Below are 11,636 nucleotides of genomic sequence, written 5' to 3' on the forward strand. Positions count from 1 at the left end.
CCAGAATTGTACAGAGTTCCTCAGGCTTATCCCTTCCATGCTGGTGCTGTCTGGCTGTGCTCAACAGCTAGCACTCTCTCACGCTGCTGCGTTTGGGAGAATAATATAAAGAGCTCTATCAGGTCACATGCAGATGTAAAACAAATGCTTCCATCAATTTTAGGTACCAGGGAGCAACAGCAGTAAACAAAGAATGGCAAATTCATTCTTAGGACAGCCCTGCTGACTTGAAAAGGAAGATACCTGGGACATCTCTGACCTGGAGTGTTCAGATTTCTCTAGGGATGCCTTCCAAGAGCTGCCACTGAAGGGAGCCCAGTTTAGATGCCAAAGTTGGACTCCTTGGTGGGTGCCAGTGAGAAAAGGTGGGCTCTCAAAGCTTACAAACTTATGCTTAAAATCTAAGCACTGGCCTTGGCTAGGTGAAATCTGCTCCATCCTTTGCTATTGCTGCAACCTCAAATCCAGCTGAAAGGGCTTCCCAGGAGGACATCCAGTGTGAGAAAATCTCTCCCCTGAGGTAGGGGCCACCAAAGAGGCTCTTAGGTTACCCGCACCTTGACACAGAGGATGTAGCTAGCAGAAAGGGAGTATGGCAGGACTGTCCCTATGCTCGGATGATACCAGAATAGTCCCCCTTCAGGCTGTCAGAAGCCAATGGAAGTTAGAATAACCTTTAGGTCGCTCTATCATACATGGGGAGTCGGCTTGGCAGTCCAAAACCTCAAGACTGAATGAGATAGGATCCTGCCAGCTGGGTTTTTTAAGCTGTTGCAGGTGCAGACAGGCAGGACTCCAGGGGTAGGCTTGAGGCCTGTCATCTCCAACAAAGCCTTGAGCAGAATGTGTGTCAGTCCCTTTCCAAGGACTTCACCTCTTCTGTGCAATGGTCAGGGATCTCCCTACACTACTGCTTGCTACAGTTCTTATCCCCTTTTTAGATTTCCTTCCCAGCTACTATCACATATGGACATCCAGTTGGAGCACACCAATGATCCAGCAAGCCCATTATCCTACCCTTGTTCTAGGGGCCCCATCAGTTTAGCACCTTACCCGCAGCACCGTGGCTTCAAAGCAAGGTAACTATGAGTACAAATAAATTATCTTGTGTTTTGAGCAGGGAGATCTATTCCTGATGAAGCCACAGATATAATATAATTAAGGCCTGATCCAACATCCATTGAAGTCAATGGAAAGGCACCCAGTGCTTTCACTGGGCTTTGGATTAAGCCCTTGGCTATTCCTTAAATGCTGTAGATAGAAAAAGATAATGTTTCTACCCAACCTTGTGACAATCATGCCTGAGATTTTGTGGCACTTGTAGTAAAGCACGCTGTTGCTACTGGTAACTCTTTTCCTGTAGTAACTGCCATCAAGTTGTGAGACATTTGCATGAATGGGGCATTGTTATATAATTAAAATTTATTGTATCAGTCAGAGAAGAATAGTTAGACTGCTCCATTGCATCATTTTAGGAAAATTCTGATCCAGAAAAGCCAAAGGATCTGACACTGTAGCCTAGCAACACACGTAGGATACAGCTTAAAATAGCTGCTTCTTTTTTTTAAATACAAGCAGGAACTGAGCTGGTGAACTGTGAGCTTAAAGGGTAAAAAAATAATGAGGTGAGGAAGTAAGAGAATCAAAGACCCTCTCCCTACCAAGTACCTAATTCCCCACCACATTGCTCTTTAGTCCCTTTAGGCAGCTGGCTGACATTTGCTGAGTCCTGCAACTAAGCTATAGTCTTCTATTTAGACATTGTTGCGGGCCCAATATTGCTCAGTCGTATTCAGGCTGAATTTGCCCTCCTCAGTGGAAACCTGCCTGCATGAAGAGTGTAGAAACAACGTCATGACATCATACAAAGTCATGACATAGTCCTAAATAAAAGGGGTGCATCTACGTGTTCATTAATGTGCATTAACTTAGTGTCTCCATTGTGAGGTACTAGAAAAAGGCATATTCGTCTATCTTAATCCACATTAGTGAAAGCAAATGGGTTTTTCTGACACTTTAATGCACATTAAAATAGGCTAATTCACATTAAAGTGCACATGTAAATGCACCCAGGAGGAGTAAATCCTTGGGACCTGATCCTCCTAGGACTAAAATCAGCGTAAACTGGGAATAACCCCTTGGGGCCCAATGCTTGTATCACTCAAATTGCTGAGAATTTAGAATGACTGCATTGGACCCAATTCTCTTAGTTGAATCGGTGTTAATTAGATGCAACTGCATTGAAATTCATCAAGTTACAAAAGTAAGAGGAAAACCAGGCCCTGACAGCAGCAAGTGCTAATAGAGCAGGGCCTGGGTGCTGTCCTTGGTGCTTAATCCTGCTCAAGGCTTCACTGTCATGTGAGCTGTGGGGAAAGTCTGGAAGGTGAAGTCCTTTTACATTTACTCTTTTGAGTGGAAAGAACCACCCTGGGCCATGTGTATATGCACATTACACACACTTGGTTCAGTCATCCTCCTCTTTGGCATGGATCCCCTCCTCTGTTAAAGTCTTGTTGTATTCTCTCCCCATATTAGACAATAAACCCCACGGGTAGAACTGTTTTTTCGATTTTAAAAACACAGATGTGTGCAAACCAGGGGCCCAGTCCTGAATTAATTCACACCAGAGTAACTGCATTGAGGCCAAAAGAGTTACCAGGACTACAATCACTTATTTTATACTGCTGCAAACTCATTGACTTGAACGGCGCAATGAAGAAGAGAACCTGACCCACATCAACCCAAGATCTGAATCAAGGCATCCCACCAGCTCCCAGCATGCTGCCTCATCTCACAAAGTGCCTGCTCCTAAGACCACTGGAGTCAACTAGATATTTTCCATGGACATTACTGAGGCTTTGGATAAGACCCAAAGCCTGGGATTTCCCTGCCCAGAAAGAACATTTCAATTCCAGCAGGGGAGGGCAGTTCTACCATTTCTGATTGAGAGGGAATGCAATAAAAAATTCATATCACAAAATAAATAAATAAGGCAAAGATGAGTCTGATCAGCTGACAAGAGCTGATGAGAGCTTTTCTCCGCTGATTTGATGGACAAGGCCCTTGTTGGCAGATGGGAATTCAGTCTGTTTATAGCCCCATGACCTCAATTTTCTTAAATGTTCTTTCAATTTTATCTCCTTTTAGAAGAAAGATTAGATTCTTTCTGAACTCTGAACCAGGAGTAACCTTACTTGAGTTATTCAGTGGGTAGCTGCCTAGTGCCTATTTACTGTAAGAGTTCTCAGGTAAAGCATGCGCTGATTTTTCTATCCTGTAGCCAGGGAAATGAGCCTATGCCTGGACAAGAAGGACGCAGAAATCCCCATGGCCAGGCTAAGAAAACTCACCAATGAAAGGCGTTTCCAGTGCCATGGACAGAATCCATATAGGACTCAGAGAGCATCTCGTCTCTGTGTACACATGCTGTAGGATTAAGGATTGCTGGTCAGTGGAGTTACAAAAGGAAGAATATGGGTCTCTGTGTCACTTGGCCCCAAATTTGCCATTTCCTACCTTTGCCCTTTGGATCCATTTTACCCCTGGATGGAGTTTCCTTTGTTAATTATTGCTTAGTATCATTAGACATCTTCCTCTGTCAAACAGCACTTATCCCACAGTTGTCAGAGAGTCAGATTGTGATCCTGAAGGTAGACATCACACATGATGTTTTTTCCCCCACCAACCAACCCAGGTTAGCGTGTATATAATGGAGCAATGCCCTTAGCCCTGTGAAGTGAGGGAAAGGAAACCTTAAAAGGCAGAAAGGGAGCTCAGGAGCCTAACTCCCGTTGAAAATTAACAGGAATTTCTCACGTAGCTCCTGTTCCTGCCTATCAAGCCTTTCCCCAGAACTGTTAATAAAATACAATTATGCAAAAATTCTCTGCAATGATATATGCATGTTCCTATAGAAGTGTAGGAATTACCCTGGGGAATCAGACCTGGACTCCATCTAACCTAGGTCCCTATCTCCAGCAATTGCCAATACCAGGTGCTTCCAAGAAAGGTGCGTGGAATCCATCAGGAGGCAGGTAGGGGACCAAGGGAAAGCATGGTCTGAATTTAGCCTGCAAGCAAAGGAATTCAGGAGGAAAAAAAAAAGTGCAATTATAATTGAAGAAGTCATTAAGGAAACACATCTTCACACCCACTGAGCCACTACTCCCTGCTGGGTTCATTGTAGGACAGTAATTTTCAGTTAAGACCCCTTCTTTATCGAGCACCCCCACCAAGAATCACCACTCATTTAGCAACATGGGAGGGGTGGCTCAGCAACTCCTCTGACAGCTGTCTGGGACCCCAAAACTGGCTATATCTGGTGGTGGGAAGCAACAAATCATACTTTCTATTGCTTGTCACTCCGTTAACCCTGCAGAGCCAACACAGGAGAGTGAGTGAGAGTCTGTTCTGGCTCATGTATCATTAATAGCCTTGTTAACTGCTTTCTTATTGCAGAAGCTATATTGGTAGTGATGACACAGGCACTGGAAAGAAACCCAGCTTGAATGTCAGTCCATTAGACAAGCTGCCCCAATTCTTCAGATAATATAATGATTACAGGATGCATTGGCTATGTGCTGGCCTCTGGGCAAGGGTCGACCCCACTCATCAGTAAGTTTGCTGTGGAGTTAACTCAAGCTCCCCAAAGCTTGGGCAGGGGCAATTCACTACATACTCTTTGAAGCAGCATTACAGGCCTGGAACTGTTCTCGAGGGAGTGTGTTGAGGCTGCAGGCCCATTTAACAAGCCCCATTAGGCTGCTCAGTTATGAATTGTTAAGTAAAGGAGGGAGCCATTGTGCTGCGTATCGTTGGGCTCCTCTGGTTTCTCCGGACAGCGGCCAGAAAGCTATAACAAGCTGAAATATATATCAGCTGAGCCTTCCACTAATGGCAGCAGGCTCTGTGAATGTCAGGTCCTGATGGGCTGTTTTGACTAATGCCATGGCCCCTGTACCTGTAAGGCAACGTGGAATTGGAGCAGTCTCCCTGGCCTCTGCATGGGGCAGTTATCAGGGACAAATGAAAACCACAGGCTGGAAAGCTTCTGTTGAAACCTTGTAAAATACACTGGTATTCTGCAAAAGCTTCCCTAAACCAAATCTGCTTCCAAGCATACATAAAGCCGATTCCTTGTTGACTCAGGATCTCAGAGCATGTTCCAAAGGAACATATCACTGCCCCCCCCCCCCACCTCCATTTCATACACGGGGAAACTGAGGCACAGAACAGGGAGATGTCCTCAAAGCCTCACTGTTTATTTGTGCCATATCTGGGTAATACAGCTAAACTAAATGAACCCCCAACTATGACCTTTGTACCAGAATCACCCCTGCCACCCCAATCCTCATTCAAGCATACCCTGGTGAAAGCCTCCTTCTTCCCAGCTTCCAGATACAGCCATGACTCCAGAAGCCACGGATGTGACCCAGAAAAGAAGAGCAGTCCTTGTCCTGGCCTTGACAGGAGATGATTACAATTAACTAGGCACCAAAACACTTCAACACACTCGACATGACCAAGTATATTCCTAGGCAGAGGGTTCTTACAGCTGGTAAGTGGTCAAAAGGCTTGTTTCTATCATTAGATTAAGCACAGGATGTTTTTGAGCAGTGCTGTACAGTATAGGGACTCCGGCCTGATATCAACCTGGCACATGCAAATCAGAGTGGGAGAAGCTCAATAACCTAAATGCCCTAAGCTCTATCCAAGGCCTCAGCTGGCCCCCATTACCTTCGTATTTGAGCACCTCACAACCATTACTATATCTGCCCTACCAGCTCCTGTGAGGCATTGACTAGTTACAAGAAGAGAACTGATGCAAGCAGAGGCAACATGATTCACCCAAGGAGTCTCTGGCAGCACAGAAAGATAAAATCTGAATGGTTGCAGCCCAGGCAAATGCCCTCCTCTCTTCACACCTTGCCATGGCTCATGTGCACAGCTCTGTGTGACCCTGGCTGGCTTCATCCTCTTGAGAGTGAGGCTAGCAAGTCCTACCGCCCCTGTTTTACAGACAGAGGAAAACAAAGCACAAAGATTTCTGGAGGCCAGGGCTGGTGCCAGAGCAGGAACCACATGCAGCAGCAAGGGGAATTATCCTCAGTACAAAATGGCTGAGATTTCAGGAGCGAGCTGCAGGTATGCGATTCCCTGCTCTCAACCCCTTCCCAGTGCTCTTTATCCTTTATTTACTCGGGTCAGACTCAGGCAAAACTCCCCTCGGTTACAATGGGCACTTGCCTGCAGGACAGAGTGATCCCACTGGAAGGAGGAAAGGGGGGGGAAAAGGAGCTTTAGTGACTTTGCAAGGTGTCTCGTTCCCCCTTCCACCCCCACTCCCACTCCTGCCACCTCATCTGTGGAAGGATAGCACAGGCCTTCCCCATAACACCCTGCAATCTGCATAGGTTCAAGGCATGAAGGTGAAGCAGGGCACCTCTGCTGAAAGCCCCGTGCCCCTTGCTTTGTCTTTATGCTCCAAAGCCCCTCTCTGCCATGTTGCTTCATTTTGCATGAGTCCTATACCTCAAATCTTATATAAGAATGCCACCAGCCACAAGCTGAAGGGAAAAAAGACATTTTCCAAAGTAGGAAAATGTCAAGGCTTGATTTTTTTTAGGTTCCACTTGGCCCCTCTGCACTTTGACATGATCTCTTTAAGTCTATCATCATCTCTGCTGTGATGTGTGCGAGCAGGTGAGTGTTCCCAGACTCCTGTCCCAGGGAAGAGGCTCTGCTAAAAATATCACCTCCAAGGCAGGCTGATCAAAGCAACGTTCTTGTACAAAGGCATTCAGGCCTGATCCTTGGGTGCTTTGTCCTTGAGCACAGCTGGTGCAGGATCAGGCTCATAGTGCTGATTTCATGGGCTTATCAAGGTTTAAAGAGGAAACAATATATACAAGAGGCTGTTTTAATGACCTTGGTTTGTGCTGGGGATGTTTGGGGCCAAGCCACCTATACAAGTGCTTGCCTTTTAGCAGCTGCCAAATATACTGCTGTACTTCAGGCACCCAGGCCCAGAACCATCAAGGTCTTGTAGGCACCTAAATCCTTATGGTTCCAGTGGAAGTCAGGCACTTAGAGGAGTTAAGCACCAAATACCATTGTATATCTGGCTCTCAGATACTGTTGAGATGAGGGGCAATATAGCTTTTTGCATCACACTTAAATGGTGGGTACAAGCATGAGTGCTTCCCCACACCAACTATATTGGAACAGTGCCGATTTATTCCTGGAAGATTTTGATGTGCTAAACAGAAGGCTCATTTATTATTTCCTTTTTTTCTTTCTCTCTCACAGCGATACTGCTGACTGCCTCTTCCTAGGATTTAAAGCACCTTTTATGCATTACTGCTATTGGGCTGAATGTCAAAGTCCCTCTCCTTCACCCCCTACCAACATTATGGCTAGGCTAGTATCTTGTTAAGGGTCCCATTTTCCATAGGAAACACTGAGATGACCGGTCAAAAGGTCACAGTTTTGAATCAGTGGCAGGATAGGGGAGGGAAGCCGGGAGTGCCAAGTCTAGTGCCTCCGTGCACTAAACTACGCATCTCTGTAGTGTGGTATTTTGGGTTTTCCCAAAGAACAGAACACAGCAAAAGTCAAATGGCCAAAAGCTTCCCAGCTCAGTAGGCAGTACATGAGCAACCAAGAGTCACCTTGCGAGAGGAGGAAGGAAGGAGAAATTAAAGAGCCCAGGAGCAAGTGACAACGTGCAAGGGGTAAAGCTTGTCTTCTTGGTGGTAGATGTGGGCCCCATTCACCTGTTGCTGCCCCCTTCCCAGGGTCCTTATGTGTTTTTTGTAACCCAGTAGCACATAAAGGCACCAAAGATCTGGGCCCTGCTGTGCCAGGTGCTGTACAGCTGCCTAGTAAGACACTGTCCCCTGAAAAGCTTACAAGCAAACTAGAGGAAGCAAAGGACTACATTTCCCACTCGCAGAAGGGAAACTGAGATGCGGAGAGAATAAGACTTGCCCAAGGTCATATAAGCAGACCATTGTAGGGCAGAGACCTGGATCCCACTTCCAGAAATACCACCCCATGGCCTTCATTTCCAGCTCACCTTCCCTTTCAAAGGGAAAAAATCTAGTTGCCAGGGCTTGGACCTCAGTGCCCTGGGTTCAGCTCCCAGCTCAGCCAGAGTCTCTCTGCTTGACTCCGAACAAATCACTTAATCTGCCCCATGCTGCAGTTCCCTGTCTGCCATCTGGAAATAACACTTCCTGCACTCAGATATAGGAGGCACTCCGATATTACAGTACCCAGATAGCAAATCCCTAGAAGCACAGACCTTTTGATGGAGTCAGGTGAGGGGGGGCCCTGTGCTTGCAAGCACAGAAAAACAGCGCATCCAAATTTCTCCACCCACCCGCTATGTGACCCTCAGAGGAGAATCTTACCATAGCTGTGGCAGGCTTTCATTTTTGATGCTCCTTTTCCACCCTCCCTCTGTGACATCCCCCATCTCAGCTCCTTTGCAGGGGGACTGACAGTAAGCCAAGATGCATCCATTTTAAAACTGCTTGCTAAGAACTGCTGCTCTCAAGGATGCCAAGTTCCCAATTTGATCTCCTTCCTTCCTAGTTGGCCCCAGCTGGAAAGGTTTTGCCATCTGGACTCATTAGGGGTTTTTTCCCCTTCAAATGGCCTATACTAATTAGCTCCATTTCACAAGCACAATAACAACAAGGAGTGACACATGGGCTTCTAGCATGATTCAATCTAAACAGATCAAGAAGCACACTGCCTCCAACCCCAGGGTGCGTGAGCTGGTTAATTTGCACTGACTCACGAGGAAAACCATGTCTCAGGCAGGACAGTGCAGCACCTGGAGAGGCTGGTTTAGTTATCTAACAGTCAGGAGCTCATCACCAACTTTGCTGAAATTGTGGGCTCCTATCACAAGAAAGGAACAAATGATTTTTTGGAGACAGACCAGCCGGGTGTGCTAAGCAGGTTAGTCCATGGGCTCCTTCGTAACGGATTTAGGCACTCAGGGCCTCATTCTTTCCTGCACAATAATTTACAACAGTGTGAAACGGGAGTAAAAAGCTATCATTCTGGGTGGGTGTCAACTTACATTGACGAGGTACTGATGCACTGAGATAACAGTCAACTCAGTATCTGACTCTATTTCAACAAAGAAATCCCATCTGCTCTGTATGAACATTACTAATAATCCTGTGGCACTTCAAATATAGGTTTGGCCATCAGGAGCTTACCTGCATACCTGCGGTTCTTGCTCCAGCCCCGAAGTGGCTGCATCTCACGGGTGTTCTTTAACCATGCAATCATTTGCAAGTTGCTAGCTGGTCAACTAATATTACTAGCTATTCATCAGGCATCCATTTAATAAAACCTTTAAGAGCCCAGAAAGGGCAATCATTCCAATGGGTCATTAAAAAAACCCCTGTCTGAATGGTTACAGACCCACAAGGCTGGAGGATGGGGAATTCTGGCACTTTATTAGCTGGGAAGCACATGAACGTATTTATTCAGTCAATTTACCCTCCTTTTATATTGCATTTGAGATCAAGAAGGCATACAACAGCTGCAACAATGTGACACTATAATCAAAGCCAGTGAAAACCAATGATCACATGGTTTCTTGAGCACTCACAAGATATGCCTCCAGCTGCAACTAAATCCAGGTCAGTGACCAAACTCAAAAGCAACAGAACTTTAATCTCCCCAGCCAGCTCCCAGGGTGCTAGCCAAGTCCTAAGGCACCCCATGCCTCTCAAACCATAGCTTTCCCCCTTCCCATCACCTTCGCTGACAGCCACACAAGGAGTCTCTTCACATGGAAACAGTAAAGGCCTGATTCCGATGTAACTCAGGCAGCTAAATTCAGATCATCTCCACTCATACCAAGGCATTAGTCTGGATCTGACAGAATTTAATCCTAATGGAACAGATACTGACATCACACCGGTTTGGATTAATGTCATCGCACCAAAGAAAATTTTCCACTCCTCGTAGTATAAATAGCACTGAAGAGACTCCAGATTTAGAAAAGGGCAAATTAAATCCGCCTCGATCCTACTGACTTCAGGGGAGTTGTACCTGATTTCCCCTGAAGTATGTGAGAGCAAACCTAGGCCCGTAAGTACGCTCTCCATTCAATCAACGATATAATAGTTAAACCAGAGTCTAGTTTTCCTGACCTCTTTGCAGCCTCTCTGATGTTTCAGAAGAAACCCCAGCCTCACATCAGAACAGTGAAGTCAATTGTGGGGCTTTTTGGTTTTGCTTTTTTCCCCCTAATAAAGCCAGCTGCAGTTACATTGCTCATCGCAGGTCTCAGATGGGCCTGCTACAAAATCTGGAAGCAAGCAACCAGAGCTACTTCATCTTTTAAGCCTCCTAAAAAGGAGTAGGGGCAGATTTTTCAGCTGATGGAAACGGTCCTGGCTCCCCTAGGAGCTGTGCTGCTCTATAGCAGCCAGGGCGGTGGAGGCACATCTATCTTTAGGGGTATCCGGTGATTTACAGAATAGCACAAATATTGGTGGGGGGAGGCATCTGCACATCAGACCCTGAACGCATATTCCTGCCCCCGCTTTCAGCCCACAAAGACCCCTGGCTCCGCATTCACAGCCTGGGAGAAACAACAGCCCACCGCCACCAGAAATCTGGGGCTGGGAATGAAATATTCATCCCAGCCGCCTGCTTGCTGCCTCCTTCCCCAATGATACGGTCAAGGTCAAGCGGCTGCAAGGCTTTCGGGGCAGTCAGGGGCCGGGTCTCACCTGCTGCTGTTGCCCGCTCCCCTGGGCCGTCTCACCCAGCCCGTCCTCTCTCTGCTCGGGAGGTCCTTCAAGCCATGCCCGGTGCTTTTTAGGGTGACCCTCCTTCCCCCGTTTCCCCAAGGGGATGCGGTCCCGTAGCCTAGCAACAGAGGCGGGAGGGAGGATGATTTGGGGGGGAACAAAGCAGAGCTGGGAGAAAAGCCTGGGCAAAGGGAGGGGATGTCGGGGGGCAGCCTTACCTCGGCTCCGCGGCGCTGCCAGCCCGGCGGGTCCCGGGGAAGTGGCGGCGGGATGGACATGCAGCGCTAGCTCCGCACGGGCAGGGCTCAGCCCCCGGCGGCAGGGCTGCTCCCCGCAGGGATGGATGCTCAGGGACGCGGGGACCACATGCCCCGGGGCCCGCGATGCGAGAGCAGGGCTGGGCGAGCTCCCCGACACCAGCCGGAGCTGGGAGCGGCTGACGCAGGCTTGAGTCACCGGGCGACGCGCGTCAATGCGAAGCGCGGGGCAGGATGCCGGCGGCACGGCAATGGACCGCGAGGGCCAAGCGGCTCGTCCCGGGGGGCAGCCCCAGCTCCAGCCCCTCCCTCTTGGGCAGGGGCAGGTGGCAGAGAGAGGTATTTTTGCTTGGCACAAGGATCCCCTCGTGGCACCCCAAGCCGACCCCTGCTGTGGACCAGCAAGGGAGATGCAGCACCCCGGGGCGATGCTTTCAAGGGGCCGCCGGACATGAGCGCTGTTAGGCAGACAAAGGGGACAAAAGGCAGAGATTGGACTGGGGAAGCGGTGTGATGGGGGGCACCTGGGCATCCGCAGTGTTAAAAGCATTCATTGAGTTATAGAGAAGTCAGGATGGAAGGGACCTCT

At 47.9% G+C, this 11,636-nt stretch overlaps 1 protein-coding gene across 1 annotated transcript in view; it reads right to left on the reverse strand.

The window, feature by feature from the left end:
• Positions 1-11,125, reverse strand: part of SLC6A17 (solute carrier family 6 member 17) — a 43,426-nt gene extending 32,301 nt beyond the window's left edge. The window contains exon 1 of the mRNA XM_025193410.1: positions 11,009-11,125. The gene's annotated coding sequence lies outside the window, so the exon portion shown is untranslated. The remainder of the gene's footprint in view (positions 1-11,008) is intronic.
• Between the last annotated feature and the right edge of the window lie 511 nt (positions 11,126-11,636).

The sequence above is a fragment of the Alligator sinensis genome, unplaced genomic scaffold (genome assembly GCF_000455745.1).
Source record: "Alligator sinensis unplaced genomic scaffold, ASM45574v1 scaffold872_4, whole genome shotgun sequence".
Classification (NCBI taxonomy): Eukaryota; Metazoa; Chordata; order Crocodylia; family Alligatoridae; genus Alligator; species Alligator sinensis.